General features: G+C 38.4%; 1 long non-coding RNA gene across 1 annotated transcript in view; it reads right to left on the minus strand.

Moving 5' to 3' along the window:
* Window positions 1-25,898, minus strand: part of LOC109254504 (uncharacterized) — a 279,356-nt gene that overhangs the window by 145,963 nt on the left and 107,495 nt on the right. Inside the window, exon 2 of the long non-coding RNA XR_002074833.2 lies at window positions 20,327-20,374. This is a non-coding gene — a long non-coding RNA (uncharacterized LOC109254504). The remainder of the gene's footprint in view (window positions 1-20,326; window positions 20,375-25,898) is intronic.

Genomic DNA, 25,898 nt, shown 5'->3' on the forward strand with positions numbered 1-25,898 from the left:
TTTATACTCAAAACTCTGCTTGATCAGTTGTATCTATCTGCAAACATCGACCAGGGTTGGGGGGGGGGGTCCACTATGATGACAAGGGCTAGGAAGGTAAAGTCTAATTAACTTCTCCTATTTCCTCTAGATACTATAAAATATTGGAAAGAGTTGATACAATTATTAGAATACGAACTATTCTAGTAGCAGACGTGGGCATCCAAACAGGAAATACTCCACTATCAGCTTCCATTCTCGGTAATGTACATCTCCTCCCCAAGTCTGTGGGGGCAGAGGGAGGGGGACTCCAGTATTTTTCATGCAGCTAAAATTCATATGCTTTGAATCTGAATCGTCTGAGGACTTTGTGGGTGGCGTTACTAAGAGACTGTCTAATTCCCTCCCCTAATTGAAATACTTTCCTCAATTCTGACTTGTTTTCGTGTCTGAACTCACTTCCGTGTTTATTTGCATAGCACTAGTCACCCTCTCAGAGAAGGCTGAGCTGTCATTTGGTTCACATGTCACATGCAGGGCTGAGACATTTGATGTTATATAATTTCAGACTTTTGATACTATCATTTTATCCTTCAGTGAATTTATACTTATTGTTGGAGACATGTATTGACAAGACTTACAGAAGATGGTGTTCTTCATGCACCTTTTTTTTTTTTTTTTAAAGCTTATTTATGTTGAGAGAGAGAATCCCAAGCAGGCTGTGCACTGTCAGTATGGAGCCCAACACGGGGCTCGAACTCAGGAACCATGAGATCATGACCTGAGCTGTAATCAAGAGTCAGATGCTTAGCATCTGAGCCACCCAGGCACCCCTCTTCATGCACTTTTAAAGTTATGAGTATGTACGAGATCACATTTTCATAGCTCACTTGGAGACAAGTTATTTCAAGTATTACCTGTGATTATCTTACAAATAATACAATTATATTGCATATGTGTTAAAATTATTTATGGGAAAACATATTCCAATTTTTGAAACATTAACATATGCCACAATTCTGCTAACTCTACCTAGGTGTTGCCTTATGTTTTAATATACTAAGATACTCAAGAGTATAGGTGCCCCAGGCCCCTCTTGATGTCTGAGAGGCCTTTCCACTTGCTCAGATCCAGCGGGGAAGTGGAAGACACTGACACCTGCCAAAAGGGAGAAGCAAGACTCTGGAGGAGGGTGGAGGAAGGCCTACAGGAGAACAGAAAGAAAACAGACAGGACCCAGAGACATCCTGAGGAAGTTGCGGCAAGAAAGGAAAGCGGCAAGAAAGAAAGGAAATAAATGACCCAGAGCTTGGCTAGGAAACCCAAAGCCAGACGTTTGTCCAGTAGACAGGTGGCTATCAGCTTCCTCTTGAAACACCTCTGCAGACAGGGTTGTGGACGCCTCTAGCAAGAAGCAAAGTTTGTATCCCCATGTGAGGACCTGCTCATTCCTGGAAGGGTAACTCCTCAAGCAAAAGGGGGTGTTGTACAGGAATGTGAGAAAGGGGGGACATTCAGCCTGAGGATTCTAAAATGCCTCCCTGATATCTTCCTGTAAGTCAATTGAAATTGAAACGGAGCACCTGTGGCTCTCAGCCTTTTGCAAGCATGTGAGGACAACATCATATTAAAGGCAAACAAGGAATCTCCTTCGCCGGCATCTCAGGGTTGTGTACAATAAAGTCCGATCCAAAACCTTGTTGGTTTGATTAGTAACTGGAAGACTCTCGAAAAGGTTTGGGCTCATTTGTTCAAAATGCTGGAGACTTGCAGTAGAAGTCGCTTTGAATTTTTCTTAACTAAAAACACCCTCAAGTTTTGCCACTGGAGGGCACTAGTCGACAATATTACTCTCCCACCTTTTCCCTGGTCTTTTTTTCCTCCCTAACTTGACCAAGAACTCTAAATAAAGTCCTGTTTCACAGATTAAACTGGAGCTGCTTATCCTTCCATAATTCAGAATTTCAAAGACCGATTTTTTAGAATAATTGGAAACCACGACATTTCATACTCATTTCTGGAATCAATATTTTTAGCCCAGTTTACATTAACCTAGGAATGTTGCTCTCAGAAGACATGACAGGGAAATATTCACTCATAATCAGTTGGCAATTCTTGTTTATTCACTGACTAGATCTTCATGATCTAACCACTGAAAGGGCACGGTTTATTAACATTTAAAGAAAGACTAAATCCAAAACAGATATTTAATTTCACCTTAAAAATGTTATTTTTAGGGTGCCTGAGTGGTCAGTTAAGCATCTGACTTTGGCTCAGGTCATGATCTCATGGTTCCTGAGTTCGAGCCCTGTGTCAGGCTCTGTGCTGACAGCTCAGAGCCTGGAGCCTACTTCAGGTCCTTTGTCTCTCTATCTCTCTGCCCCTTTCCTGCTTTCACTCTGTCTCTGTCTCTGTCTCTCTCTCAAAAACAAATCAACATTAAAAAATGTTATTTTCAACTTGTTTCAGAAATACTTTGAGAGATCTTGAGGTATATATCTGAATAGACATTTCCCCCCTCGGTTTCGGCACCCTAGGTAGAGCATTCATTACAGTAATGTTCTTTCAGGAACAATCAATTATCAATAAATACTCTCCCTCTACAGTAGACCCCATGATTCTCTCTTACCACCTGGTGCTACCGAGGCTGAGGTGTCTGAACCAAGGAAAAATAACTTTTTGGGGAAAGCTGTCTTTCAGAACCCTGCTTTGAACCAGAATAATCTGTTCTCCTGAGACTGTTGAAGAGAAAGTAAGCTGAACAACCCACTTTGGAAGGCAAGTTACACAGATTTGTTTTTTTCTTATTTTATTCTGCACCTCACCCCATTTTCTCAGATGTCTTTTTCTTTGTTCTGCATATTATTTCTGCTTACCAGTCTTCTTAGCTATTGCTAGTCTCCTCTACTCACCCCACTCTAAACTCCTAGAAGACTTGGCCAGACTAAAATTGCACACTGGGATCATTTTATTCTCATGAGTTTGCCAACATTTGGGTATTAACCGGCAAAGGTGGCTAAATACAGGGATTTGGGTATTACAGGCAGAGGCTTTTTGCAAAGCTTTTGTTGGTAACATTGGCTCTTATGTAACTCAATTTCCTACTATGTGAGAAATTTCTCTGGGTCTACACTCTAGAACTTTGTCTTCAAAGGAAAAAAAAATTCTGTCATCTCTCAAATACCTCACAGGGATGTTTCGACATTGAATTATGTTAAATAATCAATGCCAGCAGAGTGCCAGGCACAGAGAGGCTCAATCAATATGAGTATCTTCTCTACCTTCCTACTTCTGTTTCCTTTTTCTTTTAGAGCCTAGAGCCAGATTTTATATCAATCAGAGCAACTGGGTTGACCAATTTCATAACTTATTTGCTTTCCTCTTCTTTTCTCAAGCTTGCTATTTTACTATATATTTATTTTCAAGTGTATTTAAAAGAAAAAAGGTGAGCCTAAATTAAAAAAAAATCATCTAAAAGATTTGAGACAGAAGTAAGTATCTGAAGAATGAGCAGAGGTAGTTAGTTCCTCCTGGGAAGTGATATTCCTGAATAACCCCCAACATTAGATATATTTAATCCGAGACTGGGTTACCCCTTATTAATATTCTTTTAGGTGGATCTGTTGACAAGTTAGGGTAGGGATAGTATGTTGTGTTTGAAAACATATAAGCTCACGGTAGCACAAAACAGAGTTCAAATACTTGCTCTGGCATTTACAAGTTAAGTAAACTTGGGTAGGAGAGAACTAAGAATATTCTCTCAGCTATAAAATGGGGATTAATAATCCTTAGCCAGTGGTATTGATATGAAGATTAAATAAAATTATGAAAATAAATGGGTTCAATATCATATTGTTGCTGTTGTTACTCATCTAGATGGTTTCCTAAGGACCTTCTGATTCTGAAGATTTTATAAATTCGATTGCACGAGGTAAGAGGTTTCTGCTCGTGATACCTTATACAACAGTGTAAAGCTCTGCTTCATCCAACTGCTCATCTCGCTGTCTACACACTCTACACTCTCTCACACTAGTACTTCAGTTCATGCCATTCCTGTGCATTGGAATCTACTCCACCATTTACCCATTTCTTACCTATCCTGCAAGGTCCAAATCATATCACGCTTCTATGAAGTATCCTTGGAACAGAGCAAGAGGACCTGATCTCTCCCTCCTCCAAATATTTATTGTTCTTAACTATTTCCTTCTCACTGGGTACAGCTTCCCTGGTTCCCTAGAAGCCAGATTGGTTATTTAACTGGTTGCTGTATATGACTACAGTGAAGCACGTATCACAAGATTGAACTCCTTAAGAGTAGATAGTCTCTGTGCATCAAATGCATAACTCCATGCTTAGGAGAGAGTAGCCACTCAAAAAATACTGCAGGAGTGAGTTAGGAGACCACTTATTTGGTATTGGCAGTATAGTTTTGTACATTTTATGCTCTGGTAAGAGACTTAAAAGTTCTTTGAAGTCAAGGACCTACACAGAGCATTGATGTTAAAAAGCAAGTCTGGGGAGAAAATAAAAAGCAGAAATAACATGCTTGCACATGGAAGAATACACTAACACCCCTGAAGTAGACTTTTAAGAGAATTGATCCTTAATCCGACCAAGCCTTTAGATTCAACCACAATTTATAGGAAATGCAAAGAATAGAGGAACACGTTAATGACACCACAAGGTTGCAATCAGCAAAATCCATATTGTGAGCTGTTCCACCATAGTAATCAGCAAACTACAACTTGTTCCTTGCCTGTTTTTGTATGCCCTCAAACTTAGGATTGTTTTACATTTTTAAAGCTTGAAAAAAAAGTAGACAAAGAAGAAAATGTGACACAGATGCCTCCTCAAGAGGACTACTGACCTAGTTTTTTTCCAGAAATAAGTTGCAAAAGGAAAACTGAGAGAAATTAACAGAGACTGAAGTCATAGATGAACTGTTTACAATGACTTGATTTCTGATTTAAACAAACTATAAAATAGCAAAAGGAACATTCATAGCAATTATGATGCAATTGATATTTCATAATATTTAGATATTTCATTGGCAATATTTTAAGATGTGACAATGGTTATGTTTTTTATGAACAGTTCTTATCTTTTGGTATACATCCTGAAAGATTTATGGATGATGCTGTGTGGGATTTGCCATATAGTAATAAGTGGAGGAGGAAGAGAATTGGGTCGTGGATATAACAAGATTGTCCATAAACTGGTAATTGCTGTAAGTGGATGACTGATTCATGATTCATGGTTATTATACTCTTGTACTTTTAAATATATTTGAAGTTTTATACAGTAAAAAAGTTAAATAATAAAGAAATAAACCAACAAAGTTTGGAGTTCCATCTGGGGCTGACTGCCGTCAAAAGACCTCTCTCAAAGTACTTAGCTTTTTTATTTTTCTGCTTTCAGTTTCCTTATCTCTAAAATTGAAATTAAAATGATGTCTACTCCATAGGTTATTGTAATGGCTATGTGAGCTACTGCATACACAGAGCTTAATTAATGCCTTATGCATAATGAAGCATTCAATTATTGCTTCATAGTGTTGCTGTTACTGCTGTTGTTATTTTCTCATTATGTGTTGATATTGGTGGGCATTTGTTGATGAGATGGCAGAGGACAGAATGACAAGAGATGAATGTGTTGGTATAAGGATGGATGGGTACAGAGAAGATCAGCAGGAAAAGAAGATGGGGGGCGGATGAGGAGTCCCCAGTAACCTGTATGTTGCAATGGCTACTCTGGACTGCGTTGTGTTAGACCTTGAATTTGGTGTGATGTGGGACAGACTGTCTGGCCAGGCTGAGCTTTACACTCTGGAATACTATTTTAGAATTTGAAGGTCAGAGAGTCAGCAATACAATCCAACACTTACACCAAACCTTAAAGCCATTTCTGAAGCTCTGCTTGACAATAATTTTCTGTCGCTGATGAGAGGTGCTTTACCAGAATAAACACTGCCTAATACAGGCTTAAGAGGAAAACAACTTTTAAAATATTGATTTATTAAATCCTCATTGAATATCACTATGTCATGGAGGCAATATACCACAGTGATTTATGGCAACCCTATCCATAGTGCTGATCTTTGAAGAGATAAAGCACTTGCCCCAGAATGAAAATCCACACATTGCTGCTTTCATTGAAAAAGTTTTGCTATTGAAAAAACAAAAAGGCAAAGCAAACAGTATGCTTATTGACAGAGTTAATTTGCATTCTGGCACAAGTTTCTCATGTTTGCAGTTTGGTAACCAGTGCATGCTTCACATTTCTGGGTCAACTAGTTTAGGGTAGTTGTGCTTAATGGGGGGAAATTTTGCAAACCCCTCCCACCCTGGCGTCATTTGGCAATATCTGGAGACATTTATGGTTGTCATACCTGAATGGGAAGGGTGCCACTGGCATTTAGTGGGTAGAAACCAGGGATTCTACTAAATATCCTACAGTGTATAGAACAGACCCCACAACAAAGAATTATCTGGACCAAAGTGACAAGAGTGCCAAGACTGAGAAACTCTTTGAAGAGCATGGCTTTAGAATCAGACAAAGGTGGGACCCAAACTCTTGCTTTGCCAATGACTACACGTGTGGCCTTGAGCACAATGTTTTGTCCCTGTAAGCACCAGTTTCTTCTAAAAAACATTGAGCTGGCAGTGCTGCTGTGCAAAACAAGTGGACAAATGCAGATAGACTCTTTGACATAGACCCAGAGGAAAGTAAATGCTCCAGGAGAGCAGATATTATTATACTTTTTAAATACAGCTGTTATCCTGGTGACCCACGAATTGTCCAAGCACTCACTAGAGTAAGAGCTAAGGTATTATTTTTTTGGGGGGTTTTGTTTTTTCCTTCTCCCTCTCTCCCTCCCCCTACTCCTCCTTTCCTTCTTTCCTTTCTTTTTTGGATAAAAAATTGGACTAACTTCTTCACACACTGTTAGGTTGAGGGCCTAAAAGGTAAATTTGTTTCATTGCTTGTTGAAGATGAATGCAAAAAAAAAAAAAATAAATAAAACAAAACCCTGAGTTTGATTCCATAAAAGATAAACCTTATTGTCAGAAAGAGCTACTCCATAGACAGAGCTGGGAAATTCACTTGAAATTCCTCTTTTGTCCCTTAGGATGAAGTATGATGCATGCCCGGGAGCTTAATGGTTTACAAGTTGGGACTCCCACTGTGTCTTTTTTTGCTGGTGATTTTATGATTCTCCTACACACTACATGATGGATTCTTGAGTATCCAGAGCTTTGAATCTGTACTTTTTTTTTCCAGCTTGAATGAAATCTTTCAAGGCAGAGCTGTGAAGATGTGGTTCTTAAATAAAATATTTTTCTACTGTGCTAATAATTCACACATTCTCCACATTTCTCTTCTATACTCAGGGTCAGTGGGATACATCCACTTTTCTTAATTCTATCTGGCCTGTTTTTCTCTGGCTTCCAACAGGTTTTTATGAAAGCACAGCATGGGTTATCCAGGTGCTGGTATTCGGGGAGGGTGCAGAATTATGAAACGGGAGGGGACACTTTCTTATTCTTTTCCCATTACTCCATTAACAATGGCCTTATAATGATTTGAAAACTCCTTGTAAGTGACCTGATATGAAATATTGCATTACAAATCCACATAGGAGATACAATTCAAACAATAGAAGCAATAACACACTTTCATCCTGGTTCTAAGTTATAATGAAATGTATTTACTGAGAGCCAGGATATTTTCTTTTCCCCACTAGAGAAGCCATTTGCTTACTGGATTGCTAAATCTCTATAGAGTTGACATTCTTCTTTTGAAAAAAAAAAACTGGATATTTGGATTTCTGGGTCAGATGGAAAGCCTGCGGTGTCAGAAGTGAAAATAGTACAAATTTCAAACGTGAGTATGTGATTTCATTTATGTACATATGTCACCATGGTCTACTGCTACCAGCCAGGCGGTCAAGTCAGCAACAAAAATGATGCCTATTTAAACCTTCGGCTTTCCATAAGATTTTTGGACAATATGATGTGACCCACCTAATATTATGCTTTAGAGCACAAAAATTGTATTTGAGTAAATGGATAACTAAATAAATAGTTATAGTTGTTATAAATAAATAACAAAATTGGCATATTTAAAAATAAATTACTTTGGAGACTCCAGTCATAGAAGACTCTCCAAACATGATCTAATGCCTAGTTTTCTTAACACATATGTTGTTTCTTACAGATCTGACGTTAAAACCACAAGAAGTTGGAAGAATTGGGTGCTCTTCCTTCTGAATTCTCATCTACTATGGCTAAGTGATTTCATTTAGTTTTTATGGCCTATGCTTCTAGTCTTTTGTAGGAATATTCTTCTCCTTTTCTTCCTGTGTTTCTTCCTGGTCTTTTCAAGCAGGAAATAATTCTTTCTCTTTCTTGTTCCTTTCTTGTTCTGTTGATGAGTATGGATGAAGGTCACTGCTCATGTCTTGCCTGGAGTTTGATTCATTTTTTTAAGTTTATTTATTTATTGAGAGAGAGAGAGAGAGAGAGAGAGAGAATGAGAATCCTAAGCAGGCTCCATGTTGTCAGTGCAGAGCCCAACGCAGGGCTCAAGCTCAGGAACCATGCGATCATGACCTGAGCCAAAACCAAGAGTTGGACACTTAACCACCTCAGCCACCCAAGTGCCCCTGATTGATTCTGTCTCAAGACTGTCCCAAGTGTGGTGTGCTCTCCTCTCCACTCAGGCCACTGTGTTGGAGCCTCACCAGGCAAGGGCTCACCCCCACCTCTAGCTGCCATGTCTGTGACTAGTTGGGCACAATCTATTCCAGAGGCCTATTGTAGGAATGCCCATTTTGGCCTTGGATACTTTTTTTCCAGAAAGTCCAGGTTTATCACTCATAAAAATAATCACATGAGCTCTATTTCTGGATCATTTCCCAAGTGAGTTAATATTTGGGAGGGAGTAGTGATAAGTGGTTAGATTTCCTAAAATCAGAATATATTCTTAAAGATCTTAGTACAGTTTATTTCTTGGGCCAGAGATTGCCAAGTTTTGTAATTGGGTAAAAATCAATACTTGTCATTCATCACCATTTGTTATTATTATTATCTATAAGGATTTACTAAGGCCCAGGCAATGTGTTAAATTACCTAGGTTAACATATTTAGGTCATGGATCAAGTCATCAAAAAACTTCAATCTCCTAAGGGATTTAAAATACATATGTTGATAAAAAGCATGCAAAATTTTGTAAAAGTAAATTAAGACAGGCATATATAAAATGTCAGGGGGACATCAGAAAATGGGCCCTAACTTCTATCTGAGAAAGGCAAGAAGTCTTTTAGAGAGAGATGGGATTTATTTATGTTGGACTCTGAATGATGGGTAAGATTTAGAGATGCACATAAAGGAACAATAATTTAAAAGAACAAAAGTGGAGTGCTTGGGAGGCTCAGTTGGTTAAGCATCCAACTCTTGATTTTGTCTCAGGTCATGATCCCATGGTTCGTGAGTTCAAGCCCCATGGTGGGCTCTGCACTGACATGTAGAACCTGCTTGGGATTATCTCTCTCATTTTCTCTCTGCCCCTCCTATGCTCATTCTCTCTCTCTCTCAAAATAAATAAATAAACTTTTTTTTTTTTTTTTTAAAAAGGCTTTATTGGTAGTTGGAACAATTAGCATGCATGTGTGAAGGAGGAAAACATGGCTTATTAGGGGAATATTCATCTAGTGTAACTTGAGGAGATGTGGTAGGAAAGGTCAACAAAGCATGGAACAGGAGGTGTAAACTGATAAGCAGCTCTATTCCAGGATGCAGAGTAGGGGGTTGAATAGTTCTGGAAGCTAGAGAACAGAAATGAGATTCCTCCAGTGTTTGGTTTTTGACAAGTTCCAGTTATGGTATTAGTGCCCTTTGTCACTAAAGAGAAAACTCCAGGAATTTTGCAAATTTGTTCATTTTAAAAAAAGTTTGCAGTACCTTATTAAAAAAACAAAGCAAAAACAGACAAAGACTTCAGGGTGGGAAGGAAGTTTAGATAGTTTTCTGGGCACAAAGAAGTTCTCCTTAACTCTGGTTATCAATCCCTAACAGTCAGAATAGTGTGTATTATGCTGCAATAAAACCAATTCACAAATCTCAGTGGCTTAGGAAAAGAAAAGTTTACTTCTTACTCACACCAGATGTCCACTGAAAGTGAACAGAGAGGTTCTACATAGCAGGAGAATTTCAGAGAAGTGAGTATTGACAACTAAGTTTTTCCATGTAGAAATAAAAAGTCATCTTGACTCACATTTCATTGGCCAAAGCAAACTTCTTGAATGTGCTTAACTTGAAAAGGGCAGGAAAATGCAATCCTTTCTTGGGCTGAAACAATGGAGAATGGTTCCCATGTCTGCTCTTTGTGTGGTTACCACAAGAGTACATCCTCATTTTAGTACTATTATCCGTAACCCTCTAAAATATTCCCAATGATTATTTCACTCATTGAGTGTTTAATCTGTGCCAGGTACTGTGCTGGCTCTTTCACATGAACTTTTCCTACAAAACTTCTCTGATGTTGGTTTTAGTTATTTTACTGGTTGAGCAATTCCTGGCATTTGTGTCCTTCCTCCTGGGGTGCATAAAGCTACCTCTGAATGGTTGGTCATTAGATGCAGTTTTTCAGGAGATTCTGAAAGATTACTGGATGAGCCAGGGAAGAGACACACTGGACTCCAGCTGCTGTTGCTGCTACCACCATGGTCACCGTCTGCAGACTCATGAATCCTCATGTTTACTGAACACTCTCTACATGCCAGACATGGTGTTCTAAACCTGTGAGGCAGGTACTATTATTTTGCCTATTTTACAAATGAGAAACTGAGGTTCAGAGAAACTGTATTACGGCCCAAGATCATACAGCTAGCAAGTGGTAGAGATGGGGATTCAAAGAAGTCCAGCTTACACCAGAACTGATAGTCTTAACAACCATGCTATACTATTAAAGGAACTAGACAGGAAGGAAAAACAGATGAGAACTTGGGTTATAATCATGAGATTTAGGATGAATGGAAATAAATGTGAAAAACACTAGAGAAATGAATGCCAATCTAGAATATGAGAATTGAGACTGGGGAAAAAAGAGATTTAAAATGTTTTATAGGCATGAAATTCAAAACACTAGGAAATTAATAGAGTATAAGAGAAAGAGAGGAAATGAACATGAGTATTGGTGTGACACATACAGGGAAAAAATAAAAGGAAGATACAACTTATGGGTACAGGAGGAGAAATACATTCAGTGTTGGATTTATCGAACTTTCTACACAACTGGGATATTTGTGTAAAATAACTATTTATTCAGCATGTAAAAGCACAGATCTATGGTATGTACTATAGATATATAATAAATAAATAAGACCAGTTTCATATATGTTTAGAAATGCATGGATCTAAAAGATACAGACTTGGGCTTCATTCATTTATTCATTAAAGCATGTATTTAAGACCTTCCAAAGCATGTGATAGATAAAGCAGATAGGGTAGAAGAATTGAGAAAAATAAACATGATCATCAAGAGAATCATATTAGAGAAGGTAAAAGGCCAGATTTGAGAGCATGCCTATGTTAAAGGATATGGAAGGGAGAAAGAGAAATTTGAAATGGGGTAGTTGTCGAGGAAGAAAGAGACCAAAACAACACAAAGTCCCAAAATTTCATGTATGAGAAAGATTTTAGGAAGAAAATCATGAGTGCTCAATAGGGCCAAATGCCACAGAGATGTCAAAAATATATTTACAGATGTGTTTGGAAGGAAGAAGAGACAGGTTAATGTAGAGAAAGCACATATGTTTATTCTTTTACAAAGTGTGGCAGGAGAGACAAAGCAGGAAGGTGGTCCCCGGGTGGTAATAGGAACACAGGATTTTTTAAGGGTAAGTTTACAAAAGAGGCTAGCGAAGAGAGAGAGAATCTAGAAGTAAGGGGTAAGATTGGGGGAGGTTGGTATTTGACTGAGGTGAGATGGGGTGTCAGGTGGGAAAAAATGGGTTGAAGGCCAAGGACAGTGCCTTTGTGTGACTTTTTCCAGCAACCTTTCAACTGAAGGGAACCAGCAGCAAATAATGGAAGGGACTCAGAATTGGAGATGAGTATCATGATCATTATTAGGGGAACAAGGTGGTGAGGAACTCAGAGATAGTGCATTTGTTCCTAAGGCTGCCTTAACAAAGTGCCACGAACAAGTGTGGTTACACAATATAAATGTATTCTCTCTCAGTGCTGGGGGCTGAAGTATGAAGTCAAGGTCTTAGCAGGTCCACGCTCGCTCTGAAGACTCAAGGCGAGGATCCTTCCTTGCCTCCATCTTCTGGAGATTGCCAGCCATCCTTAACATCCCTTGGTTTGTAGCAGCATAACTCAAATCTCCACTTCTGTGTTCACCTGGCCTTCCCTATATGTCTGTTAGCATTTCTGTATTTCTCTCTTCTTATAAGGACATCAGCCATTGGATTCATGGCCCACTCTAATTCAATATGGCCTTGTTTTAACTTGATTATATCTGCAAAGACCCTATTCTAAGTAAGGTCATGATATGAGACTTCATGTGGACATGAATTTTAGAGGGACATTAAGCAACCCAGTACAGGTAGTAAGAGTGTCCTTGAAATGACAATTGTAGAATACAGACTGAGGAGTCAAGAAGTGAAAAAGGTGGTGATGAATGATAATACCCCAGAGGAGTTAAAGGACCAATGAGGAGTCTGAGGTTAAGAGTGAGAGAAGCAGGGATATGAGGGTTTTACTTATTGAAGGAAATTTCAAGATTGGATACTCTGGAGGTTAGGCATTTAGGCAAAGGTACAGAGTAGAAGGACTTAGGTTCTTCATGAATTTCTTATAGTTTCCCTATCTTGCTCAAGAGAAAGATAACATGCAAAGACCAAAGCTTCATGAAGAAGAAACAGAGCAAGTCAGAATGTTCACTATTGTGCTAACCGCCACACCATATAGCACATACCCATTCATTCATTCAACAAACACTTATGGAGTGCTTAACATTCAACATAAATTATTCCAGGTTCTGGGGTTATAGCAGTGAAACAAACAAGCAAACAAAGAAACCCAAATACCTTTGTCCCTGCCCTTATAAAAATTTTATTCTGTAGGGGAAAAGATAATAAGCAAATGTATAAATATATAAATAGAGAATATGTCTCATGTTCTCTCATAGAGGAAATACACCTCAGCCCTAAGGCTGAGCAACTTCCTTAATCTTGTATATATGAATAAGCTCTTGTCTTTGTAGAGCAGTAGATTTTGAGAAATCTTTGTGCAATTCTTTTCTGTGTCCAGAGAGAGTTAAAATATTGCTGGTACCACAATGAAGAAACTGATCAAGAAATCCTTCAGAAATATGCATACATAGAGAGGTGCAGGAGTAAGAGAAAGCAAGACAAAATGTTAGTAATTTTCTTAGTAACGTATGGCATAGTATACTTTAATTTTCTGCCTCTTAGGTCCACTTTCTTTGCATGAAATCAAAGCATTAAAATAGAAACAGGTGTATGTGAATATAATGAATGGTTGTTTTTCTTTTCAGACAATTGACATTGGCCAACTGACCCTTCTTGTGTTTGTTGCAAAACATGCCTTCTATGAATACTGAGGCACAGCAGCTATGGGCTCACAGTACTGGGCACCTCCTTGCAGAGACGGAACTGGCATGTGACAGAGTCAGAAGGAACCATGCATGGTTTGATGGTTGTTTCAGGATCAGACTCTGAGAGCAGAAGTTGCAATGATACAAACACCCTGTTATAGTTAGTGGTGGTACCAGTTCTTCCTCTGATCCATCTCCAGTGTGTGCACCTGAGTGTTGCCCTGGTGGCTTGATCTCAGTCTAGTTCCTTCATGCTCCCAATAATTTTCTACTTTCCTGTGTGTTAACCTTTTAGAATAAATTCTTTTTCTGCTTTGATTCTGTTCACTATCAGCTTCGGTGGCCTATAGCTAAGAAAACTGACATATTAAGTTTCTAGGAACATTTTTCAGTTCTTTTATGTTTAGTCTTTCATTTGTTCAGATACTTATAGAGAACTTACTATATGCTAGGTACTTTGATGAAAATTGGGGATGTCATGGTAAATAAGGCATATCTTGGCCCAGCTCTTGGAAAATTCACAGTTTGGGACAGAAGGCAGACAAGGAAGTGAGCAATTGCAATAAGATGAACTACATGACATGATAGGGCAAGAGAATACAAAAGGTAGTCTGCTGGTTCTCATCCTAATTCTTACTTGGTGGTTAAGAAGCAAGGGAGCTCGATTAGGCCTGGGGTTAGAGAAAGCAGGGTCCATACTTTGAAGAAAAGAAATTTTGAGAACTAGGTGGTGAGGGACTGTCTTAACCTAGCAAAGAAATGAAGTGGACTATGAGCCATACTGGAGATCCAAGCAAACAAGTACCTCACATGGAGTCCAGACCCATAGACATCAGAATGTCAACTAATTCCAGATCCCTTTTCTAGCAGGGCAGAAGCTTCTAATATCGTGTCAGAGGGGTTCTTGTTAGTGCTGGGGCTGAGTCTTCTGGTAGTCTGTTTTCACCCTAACATTTATGTTTATCAGATACTACTATTACTATTAGTAATGTGGGTTTACATGTACTAAACATTAACCACCATGTGCAGGGACAAATATGTGTGATTTTAATTGATCACCTGAGGATTTTGAGATAGGCTCTATTAGACTTCTAACTTCTCACCTTAATCTGTCTTTTATATTCCTGAGCCCATGCAAGATGACATTTCCCAGCCTCCCTTGTGGCTACGTGTGGTCATGTGTCAAAGTTCAGTCTTAAGGAATATGAGAAGTAACATGTGCTGTCAGGCCTGAAGCTCTGAGACCATGAACAAGCTTCCTTGATGTTTTGTATCCCTTTCAACAAGCCATAACCCATGGAAACCCAGCCTGTGCTCTACAGATAAAAACAAAGTTCTAGGGGATACGCAGAGCAGAGCAGCATGAATGAAGACCCCTGAGTGATTGTATTTAATGGGGCCACCCACCAATCTGAAATGTTTCCTTCAGACTCTGATATATAGAAGATACAAACTTCTATAGTGGTTAAGTAAACCACTGGGTTAATGACAGGTCTTTGTGATAGGAGCCTCAGCTCAGGTTCAATTGACATCCTGCCTGCATTCTGGTTCTGACAGGTGTCATGACTGCTCTCTTGTAAATGAGGACGCTGGCCTCAAAGAGAGATGGACTCACCCTCCTAGGTTCACACAAATAACAAACACGATTCAGATCTGCTTGACTGCAGACTTCATGCTCTCGAACACTTTACTGTCAATGCCTTAGGACTGGCCAGATTACCCAGACTAAGTGTTGTAGTGTTTGTTACTGTGCGAAATTCCAAGGAGGCTAGAGACAAACGTCCTCTACACAATTGCTCACCTGGAGAATACATACAAAGTTAGGCTCTAGTCAATAGGCTAAGTAAAAGGAAGAGATGTTTGAAAGTGTTCCTGTGAGAAATGGAAGAGGCCTCATTAATAAGAACATGTGCCATTTGTTGAGCAGAACAAACAAACAGATTTTTGGCAACGAGATTTACTTCAGAGAAGAAAGGAAGTGCCTGAGGCGGTGAGGTGGGGGGCAGACTGCTGACACACAGATGTGAGAACAAGATGCTTACACCAGCTGTGCACTAAAGAAAGTTATCGCAACTATCAATTTTCTATTTTTGTTTTAGTAATTTATCAGTTAGAATTATCGCACTGTGAGAGCCTTGTAGTGGAGACTGCAGTTTTGAAAATGCGAGAACCAGTTTTAGCAAATGTTCTGAATACACACACAGGCTCACACTCAATATGTGAGGAGAAACCATACAAAGGACAAAAGTCAGTTCTGTGTGTTTTGTGCATCCGTGGGCCCCCATTACTTTGGCTTCGAATTATGCCTGTTCATGAAGAACAGGTGTTTGAAATAAAATCAAGGGGAAAACCACTATGAATTCAGCCCCTCTAAAGACATTGCAAGAATTTCTAAAATTACTCTTCTTAGACAAATTGTTCCCACAAGCCCAGACTATTTTTTATCTTGAGGGTGCACAGGGGATACTAAATCTTCCTGCCCACATAAACTCGTTTTCAGATGGGCCAGAGATTCCATTTATCATACATGCAGGGCTGGGGCTGCTCATGCCACATTAAAGGTTAAAGCTGAGAAAGTCGGGGTGACACTGCCCTGCCCTAGTCTGGGGAGGCTGTGTCCACAGACACTGGGGGTGCTTTTCTATGTAGCAATGGACAAAGATGAGCAGGCTTGTCACTGGCTTACATTAAAATGCCTAGATTTCAAGTGAAAACGTTTAAACTCATTTGTGTAAATGGAGACTTTCAAGATGAAGAGATTAAAGGATTTAAGGGCTAGTGAGTTCCAAGGAAGTGTGTGTGTGTGTGTGTGTGTGTGTGTGTGTTTAAATACATACATATATATATATATATATATATACACACACACATATTTTTACATATATAAAGGTTTTTTGTTAGATATGTACAAGTGATTTAAATGACTTAAAATTGTAGAAACATTTTTTCAGTGGCTTCTGATCCACAATATAATTTAATAAATATATTTCTCAGTGCCAGATGCCAGCGGCTGGCACCTGCTTACGCTGATATCAAGTTTACTTTGCAGAATGGAGTTTTCTTTGGGGCTGAGGGAATTCTATGTGCAAGAAAACCTTTCCCAATTCTTCATAAATATGCCAAGAGAGTTTTCTTCTGGACCAAGGAAATCAGAAAGAGGTAGACCTCAAGGAAGAAAGCCAAGTTCATTCATTAGCAACTTCATAAACACTTTAAATGGCAAATTTATAGCTGGCGTTTTGTCACAAAAGATTTTGGAAGTGTGTTCTTTTCCTACAATTAGAGCTGGTGTCATTGGTCTTAGCCTTCAGCTGATCAGATGGGAGAATGTAATCAACTCCTCAAACCTGGCTTTAGTCAAATCTAGACAACATAAATTATGGGATAAAGACATCATCTTAGATTACCTTTCAAAAATTGACAATCAAGACAGGGAAGATTAGAATTTTATCTACCAAATTAGTTGCATTCATCTCTTGAACTGAGGCTGCCAATGTGTCAGAAATCAAACTGATCACAGCCAAGATATATTGAAAGAAGTAAAACCCGAGGGGAAATGAAAATGCATTCAGCCAAAGGAAGCAAATACAAATAATAATGGAAACAGACATCTTTTAGTTAATTTCTAGTAGGGAATTTCTTCTTTGCCAGGGTACTAGGTATATGCACATTTGTGTCAAGTTTGAACATCTTAAAGATTCTGAATTTAGGGATACTAAATCCTAGGGCTTTTGGTGAGGACAAAATGGAGTTTTAGTGCAGGGTCAGAATCTTTCAGCGATGGTGCATCTCTTATTTCCACTCAAGGAAAGCACTGGTGATGGTTGCAATTTTTATCCTTATACCAAGAAGTACCCAGAAAAGAAATTGAGAACTCAAGAAAATGGATGACAGGATGGTTTACCACCTGATTTTTACAATCAAGCCAGCCAAATCCAGGAGAATGCAAACTACCCTTCAATTTTTAACTTTAATTCTTATACATGAAGCTAATTTTGGTTCTTATACACGAAAGAGCCACTATACCACTCTAAGTTATTAACTGCATCATGATAAGAGTATGGTAAAATATTTGCTTATTTCTAGTCACAAGGACCAACGAGTTGCATTCACTTTATTGTCCTTCTTGCCCAAACTAGAGCCACTTCACTGGCTAGAGATAGGGAAAGCCTGGCCACGAAATGCAATGATTATGCTAAATTCTATTGGCCACACTTCTGAGTGCACTAGAGCAGGGCTTTCGTTACTCTTGCCTGTTTCCTAGGGGATGCCTATAAGTAGGAAATAAACCAATTTTAGTGACTTCTTGTATTAGTGTTCTAGGGCTTCTGTGACAAAGTACCATAGACAGGGTGGCTTAGACAATAGAAGTTTATTGTCTGATGGTTCTGGAGTCTAGAAGTCCAAGGTCAAGGTGTTGCTGGGACTTGTTCCTTCTAAGGTCCCTGAGGGAAGATCTGTTCCATGTCTCTCTCATGGCTTGTAGATGGCTGTGCTCTCCTTTTATCTTCACATTGCCTCCCCTCTATGTGAATCTCTGTGTCCAAAAATTCCCATTTTTATGAGAATATTGGTCATATTGGATTAGTACTCCTTCTCCCAATGACCCCATGTTAAATTGATTACTTTTATAAAAATTCCGTCTCCAAATTATGGAAAGAGTGCAAATGTCCATCAATTGATGAATGGATAAAGAAGATGTGGTGTACATATATAATGGAACACTACATGGCAATGAGAAAGAATGAAATCCTGCCATTTGCAAAAATATGGATGGAACTGGAGGGTGTTACACTAAGTAAAACAAGTCAGGGGTGCCTGGGTGGCTCAGTTGGTTAGGAGACCAACTTCAGATCAGGTCATGATCCCACAGTTTGTGAGTTCTAGCCCTGCCATCAGGCTCTGTGCTGACAGCTCAGAGCCTGGAGCCTACTTCAGATTCTCTGTCTCCCCCTCTCTCTACACCTCCCCTGCTCATGCTCTGTGTCTCTCTGTCTCTCAATAATAAATAACTGTTAAAAAAATTTTAAACAAGTCAGTCAGAGAAAAGCATATCATATGTTTTCACTCATATGTGGAACTTGAGAAACTTAACAGAAGTCCATTGGGGAAGGGAAGGAGAAATAATAGTTTGAAACAGAGAGGGAGGGAAACCATAAGAGATTCTTAAATATAGAGAACAAACTGAGGGTTGCTGTTGGGGGAGAGGGAAAAATAGGTGATGGGCATTGAGGAGGACACTTCCTGGGATGAGCACTGGGTGTTGCATGTAAGCAATGAATCACAGGAATCTACTCCAAAGCCAAGAGCACACTGTATATACTGTATGTTAGCTAACTTGACAATAAAGTATATTAAAAAAAAAATTGTCTCCAAATAAGCTCACCGACTGAGGCACTGGGGTTAGGACTTCCACATATGAATTGTGAGGGGATGTAATTCAACTCATAAACTTATTATATACATATCTAGTTGTCTGGGTGTCCACCTCCCCTACCCCCCATACCCCCACCCCTACCAATATAATCTCAAGTCCTCAGAACAGTTCTGCAAAGCTGGTGTCATCGCTTCATTTTGTCTACATTTAAGTCTCAGAGGGAAAAAAAGGAAATTCCTCCAAGTCACCAGGCTAATAAGTGAAGTAGGAAGAATTTGAAGCCAAGTCTTAGTGATTATAAGACCATGGTCTTTCCACTCAATGATATTGTTCAAGCAGTGTTCAGTGAGCACCAATGAGTGTCAAATGCTGTACTAGGCACCAAGGAATTCAGAGATCATGAAAATTCCTCTTATATTTAAGGACTACATATTCACACTGGGAAACATTTTATTCCACAAAAGCTCAAGGGGTAATCCAGTTCTTCCATAAAGTCTGTAATCATAGAGCATGCATGTAAATAATACAGGGCCTTTTTGGTGGGCCTACATGTTCGATGTTTTTGATATCTTCTCCATTGCTAGAGTACAACCCCACTGGAATGCATACAAATCCCAGTGCAGATTACACAACTGGCAAAATGACAGGGATATGTTTTTGAGACGCCTAAAACAGGAATACCAGGGAAAAGATAAACATGTAGTTTTGATGAGCTTATCCAAAATTTTATGCTAAGAAAATCTAGAATTAATCTATTTTTAATTTCAGTAGATAGGATTGTTTTGTGTTTATGGTGTAGTATTTTTTAATGTATTGCTTTAGTGTTTATGGCCTCAAACACTCAGTCAAAAGCTCTGGGGAACTCTTTCTCTCCTTCCATTTTTATTTCCAACTGCCAAAGCTGTGGAGGCTGAGTAAGGATGGTTTTTATGAATAGATGCAATGAATTAGAAACAATGAATTGAGAACAATGACTTATATATAGTGACTTTTTCATCCTTTTCCTTTCATGACATAAACCACTGTGTATAGTATCACACTTATTCTTTCATGTTATTAAATTTCTTGTCAAAATCTTCCTTAAACCACAGAGACAAAGATGAATTCGCCCTCTGTGAGTTGGAGCGGTTAAATTTACTTCTCCGACACACTGCACGTTGATTTAGAGCTAATCTGTCTGCTTTTTATTGGCTCCATGTAAAACATTGCTTTTCTTGTTTTTTTTCTTTCACTCTTCATTGTCTTGTAGAAATATGTAATTTCAATTTATACCCTAAGAAATTAGTCTCTCTGAGAAAAATCCAGGAAGACTTTTATAAGAAAAGAGAAACATGCACTACTTACATGCTTTTGGATGTCCACCATGTAACAGCAGGATGGAAGGAAGACAATCTGAAGGAGGAAGAGGGTAATAATCAATACTTGATAGTAACTCCAATAAAAAGGAAAAGCCACGATCTGGACACAGTTAGCAAGGGGACGACCTGCTCCATTTACTATTCATCTGTATTAAAGTCCAGCCTTCCATTCCATCAAAGGTATGAATATTCAGTTTAGACTCATGATACCACATTTGATTCCTCTATTGGTTTTACTAATGAACACATATGTTGTAGACGTTTAGGAATAAAAGAAAAGAAAAGCATCAGTAATCTTGGAAAACCGATTTGGGTTTATTAAGATACCAGTCCCAGAAATGAATTTCATTTTCTGATAGTTGCTAAGTATGTGACGTGGGCAAATAATAGCCTGTTTCAGTGAAAGATCAGTCTTAGGCTTCCAGGATCTCCCTCTGAAGACATTCAAATCTGGTGATGGTACAGTGAGGTGAGTTGTCACTACTTTGGAAAATGATATTTAAAGTTGATTTTTTAATTTATGTCAATTTGTAAGAATTCTGTGGTACAATCACAGAATCTGAAAGTAGTGTTTTTAATTCAACATTTTAATTCAATAAGTATTTATTGACAACCTACCATGGGGCAGGCACTTGGGCTAGGCACTGGTGATGTCATTGGTATCAAGACATAGTCTTGAACTTACAGTTTAGTGGGGGAAATCCAAGGAAAAAGAGAGCACTAACCATAGGAAGTGATAATTCTATTCCCTTCTCTGCTCTGCTACATGGTACCTACTATATGACAGGATTAAGGTTCTGTATGGTGCTATAAGGGCACTGAAGAGAGACAGAGTGTCTGTGTAATAGAAGATTAGGGAAGATATTATAGAGAAAAATGGCATCTTGAATGAGAGATAAAAGATAACTAAAATGGAACCAGATACAATGCAAGGGTGAGTGTGACAGAACATCCTCAAAGAAAGATGTTCCAGGGAGAAGAACAAGCATATACAAAATTCCTGAGTCACATCAATGACTTGGATAAAAATGGAAGAGGCCAGTATAGTGGAAGCTGGTGTTGCCTTTGTAATATTCATGGTAAACTGATTCCACTGCAAAAGACTAAGGGTTTTGTGCAATGACCACATTTCTAGGAGTTGGACCTGATTAGTTACATCAGTCCTAGACATCTCATATTATTTGCCAATGATTGGTTGGGACATCCTTCAGTTCATGGCATTTCTCTAATTGAGGGTTTGAGAGGAGGTGAGCCAGTGGGGGTACAATGGGGCTTTTTCTGGGGACTTCCAAGAAATTATAATTGGAACAGAAGGTGTATCCTGTATTATATGTGACTGTGGGAGCATTTAGCCTCAAGTGCTCTGGAAAGCATCTCATGACTTATAAGGAGGAACAGTCTTAGAGGAAGCTGACGTGATTGCTGAGGAAAGAGTGCAGAGCCCGAGTCCTTCAGAACATAACACAAACATTCAACTCCAAAGCACGCTCTACCTCTGCAGTTGTTATTATGAGCCAATAACCTCCTTTGTGGCTTAAACAAGTTTGACTTGACTTGTGTTTCTTGCAGCTGAAATATCTTTAAAAGTGTTTGATAATCATACTGACAGATAAATGAAAATTAGGAAAGACGGGAAATAATTGAGGTCAAAATGATAGGATTCAAAGGGGTTTTAAAGGGGGAGGTGATAGGCTTGAACAAATGAGAGATTCAATAGGGATAAATATAAAGCTTTTTGATTATGTGTGTGTGTGTGTGTGTGTGTGTGTGTGTGTTAAATTATAAAAAAATGGTATAGAGGAAGCTCAGATGTTATCTGCAGTTTGTATGAAGAATACTTAGGTTTAGTGTCAGTATATGTAATACAAATTTGTCCTACAAATTAACTGTATGACAGAGATACCAAAATATACAACCAAGGTTGAATATTGCACAGATCAAAACACCTAAAGTAGTTTGAAACAAATTAGACTTTAAAAAGAAACTATTGAAAACATGTAATTCAAAAGTGATAGTGATGTATTGTGGGCTTTCAGGGTCTTCACGATCAATGATATTAAAACTATAAATAATGATATACTTCTACACTTTTACAAATAATTTCTAAAGACATGTTCGAGTTCCAAATTTTTATTCAAAGTCAAGCTTCATTCATTAAGGACTTATTTACATGAGTCTTATATAAAGGACATTTACATTGACCAACCAATTTTATTCTCTATTCATGTTACGAATGAATCTATAAATGGTTTGGTCTACTTGTGTTTGCTCTACAATCTCGAATCCTCCCCAATAATGTTCAGAGGCACTTCTCTCAACCCTGGCTGCACTTTAGAATCACTAAATTTTAAGTATAGATGTTTAAGCCTTACCCTTAGAAGTTCTGATTTAATGGACTATTAATATTGTTGAAAAGCCCCCTAAGGGATTCTAGTGTATAGCCCAGGAGAAGATAGTGGTCCATGGGATCAAGGTTAACCCCATTAGCATGGTATTTCTTGGTTTTCAAAATAGTTTCAAATCTATCAAGCTTCAGAGTCCACTTCCCTTATCCTGTATCTCTTATATTCAGTTATTATCATTTAAAAAATTTTTTTAATGTCTCTTTATTTCTGAGAGAGAGAGAGAGAGAGAGAGAGAGAGTGGGGGAGGGGCAGAGAGAGAGGGAGACACAGAATCTGAAGCAGGCTCGAGGCTCTGAGCTGTTAGCACAGAGCCCAATGTGGGGCTCGAACCCACAAACTGTGAGATCCTGACCTGAGCTGAAGTCAGCCACCCCACCGACTGAGCCACCCAGGAGCCCCTCAGTTACTATTTTTTAAAAATACTGTTGTCATAATAGTATCTTGAGTAATTTCTCAGGTTTCCTTTTCAATCCTGAAGTAGGAACAAACTGGAAATATGCAGATCCATTACTGCAAAATCACTCACAGTCCTATTCGTCCTATTCATCTTTGCTGTTAGTATATAGACAAGCACACCACATTATTCAGTTTCCTGACTCTCATGGGGTTTTGAGTTGGCCATATTATATTGCTTTGCTAATGAAGTCAGAGTTCCTGGGAAGATATTCTTTCCAGAAATAAAGGCAAAATCTCATCAAGACATAAAAATAACTTGTCTCTTTGCACTCCCCCATGCCTGAAATACACACATGAAGCCTAGTAATGCAGCAGCGAGCTTGTGATCATGAGGTAAACAATGTCAAGATGAAAGCCTACGGATTAAAGTTGGAAAGATAGAAAAGCCTGTATACCTGTTGATGTCAATGAAACTGCTATGTTGTTGCTGAACCACAAACTGATTGCCATACCAAAAAATATTTTAAAGCCATTATTGTAGGTTTTTCTGTGATTTGCAGCAAAATGTATTCCTAAATAAAATTACTATGATTATATTTTGAACTCTTTGATTCATGAGATTATTGAAAATAAATCCAATCACTTTTAAATAGGGGCTATCCAAGACAATTTTGGTTTTAGAATTGAATAAAAACAATACACTATATACAATGATTATTTTATAATGAGCAGAAATTATACTTATCAGCTGGGTAGGAACAACACTGGAATCACAATTTGGGGATGTCCAGCAAAATTTTGTTTGTCTTGTTTTTTAAAGTGGGTTTAGAAAAGTGCTTTTCTGTAGTGTCCATATTTTTTACATCTTTGCCACAGCTCTGTCAATCTTTTCACCCCTTCATTCATTTATGGAACCAATGTGGCTCCTCAGGTCTATAAAATGGTGGTATCTAAATAATTCATTCAGGATTAATAAGCCTTTTAAATGAACATGATTTTGGTTATTCATGGGTTGCATAAATTCATAAATGGGCACAGGTCTTTCTTGCAAAGGATGCACAATGTATTTGTCATTCAGGAATATTCCTCTGGTGAATTCAATTAAAATGTACTCAGTGTTCAGGGCTTGTTGAATAATGAGAAAACTGATGCCTGAAAATTTAGATATTTGGAGTGGAAAAGTGTATATTTAAAATGTTTTTATTATGCAGGTCCACTTTAAAATCCAATGGCTAAATTCTATAATCTCATGGATTTTGAAGCCCAAGTATGCCTTTCTTTTTTAGTAATGAGTATGGGTCTATAAAGCATTTATGACAAAGTTCAAAATCTAAGGTTAATACAAAAGGGTTTGAAAGCAATCACCAGGTGAGTAGAAATTTAGCGTAGGAAATGAAAGGCAAAGATGGGAAAATAAAATGAAGAGGAGCAGTGGGCAGAAAGGGATTTGAAAGGAACATTAATACTTCGCATAATGAAAAAGAATATATAGGTAGATGATAGCGAAAATGGTAATGGTGAAGAATAACTGATGGAGTTACTTCAGTCTACACTGGAGAAAATTGATAATAAATAAAAGTCAGTTGGCAGATCTGTGGGTGTTCTGGACTTTTAAAAGACCAATAAATCAAGTGCTTGTAATGTAAATTTCAGGAGGAGAAAGGCACGTGGGGCCTGCATCTAATTTCCCAGTCTTCAGGAAAATGCATGTCATGTCTATTGCAAAACAAAAACAAATCCAGGAGAGCTATTTCACATACACCAGTGAAAATAAAGATCAACAGAAATTGCCTTCTAAAAATATTTTTAGAGGAATTTAAAAGCGACGAGGCTCTCATTATTTCCATTTCTCTACAGATTGCCAATGTGCATCTATTATTTTATGCTCTTTTCCTTTCAGTAAATGCTAATGAGGGAACTATATGCATATGCATAATCTGGGCAGAGCTACATATGCGAGATGATGCTCTATGCATTAATTTGCCAGCTTCATTTCTGTCAGCCTCACATATTTGAAGAGCTGGAAGAGAGTTCTGGAGGAGGAGATTTTACCCAATCACCATGAGAACTAAAGAAGTCAGGTCATTTTTTAGGATAATTACTACCACAAGATGATGGAACTGGCCAGAACTCTGAAAACCTGTTCATTGTCCCTTTGGTAACCATGCCACTCTCAAAAACCAACACTGTTTTTGGTCGGGTCTTCCTACGACAGCTGGATCACACATTCTCCTCTCATTATCTCTAAGAATTTTGCCCATTTCTTGCACACAAATAAACATTCTGAGTAATAATTTCCAAATTATCAAGGTGACAAAATCCATGCCAGAGAGAAGAAACAAGTACCTGAGACAACCCTGAACAGGCAGTTTTGGCAAATAAATTTGGCCATAGTTCTATGGAATACAACATCTAATATAATTGAGTTCCATTTTTGAAGAGCTATCCGGTAGTGATAGCATTCCGTATCAACTAATTTTTCAAATTCCCTGCATGTGTCATTTTCCCAAGTAGTTACATTTCTTGGACAACCTGGGTTCAAATCCCAGATTCCCCATGTACTAGATATCTGACCTCAGGCAAATGAATTGACCAAGAGTTTTGTCTTCTGCAAAATGAAGATAATAAGGTAGTGTGGCTACAGGATTTGAATGATGTAATGAGTCTATGGCACCTGCACTCTGACATTTTCGGAGTACACCAAATCATGTGTGACCAAATCATGTGTTAGGTCACGTGATACAGATGGGTTGCCAG

This window comes from Panthera pardus, unplaced genomic scaffold (genome assembly GCF_024362965.1).
Source record: "Panthera pardus isolate Hobbes unplaced genomic scaffold, ASM2436296v1 HiC_scaffold_8, whole genome shotgun sequence".
Classification (NCBI taxonomy): Eukaryota; Metazoa; Chordata; class Mammalia; order Carnivora; family Felidae; genus Panthera; species Panthera pardus.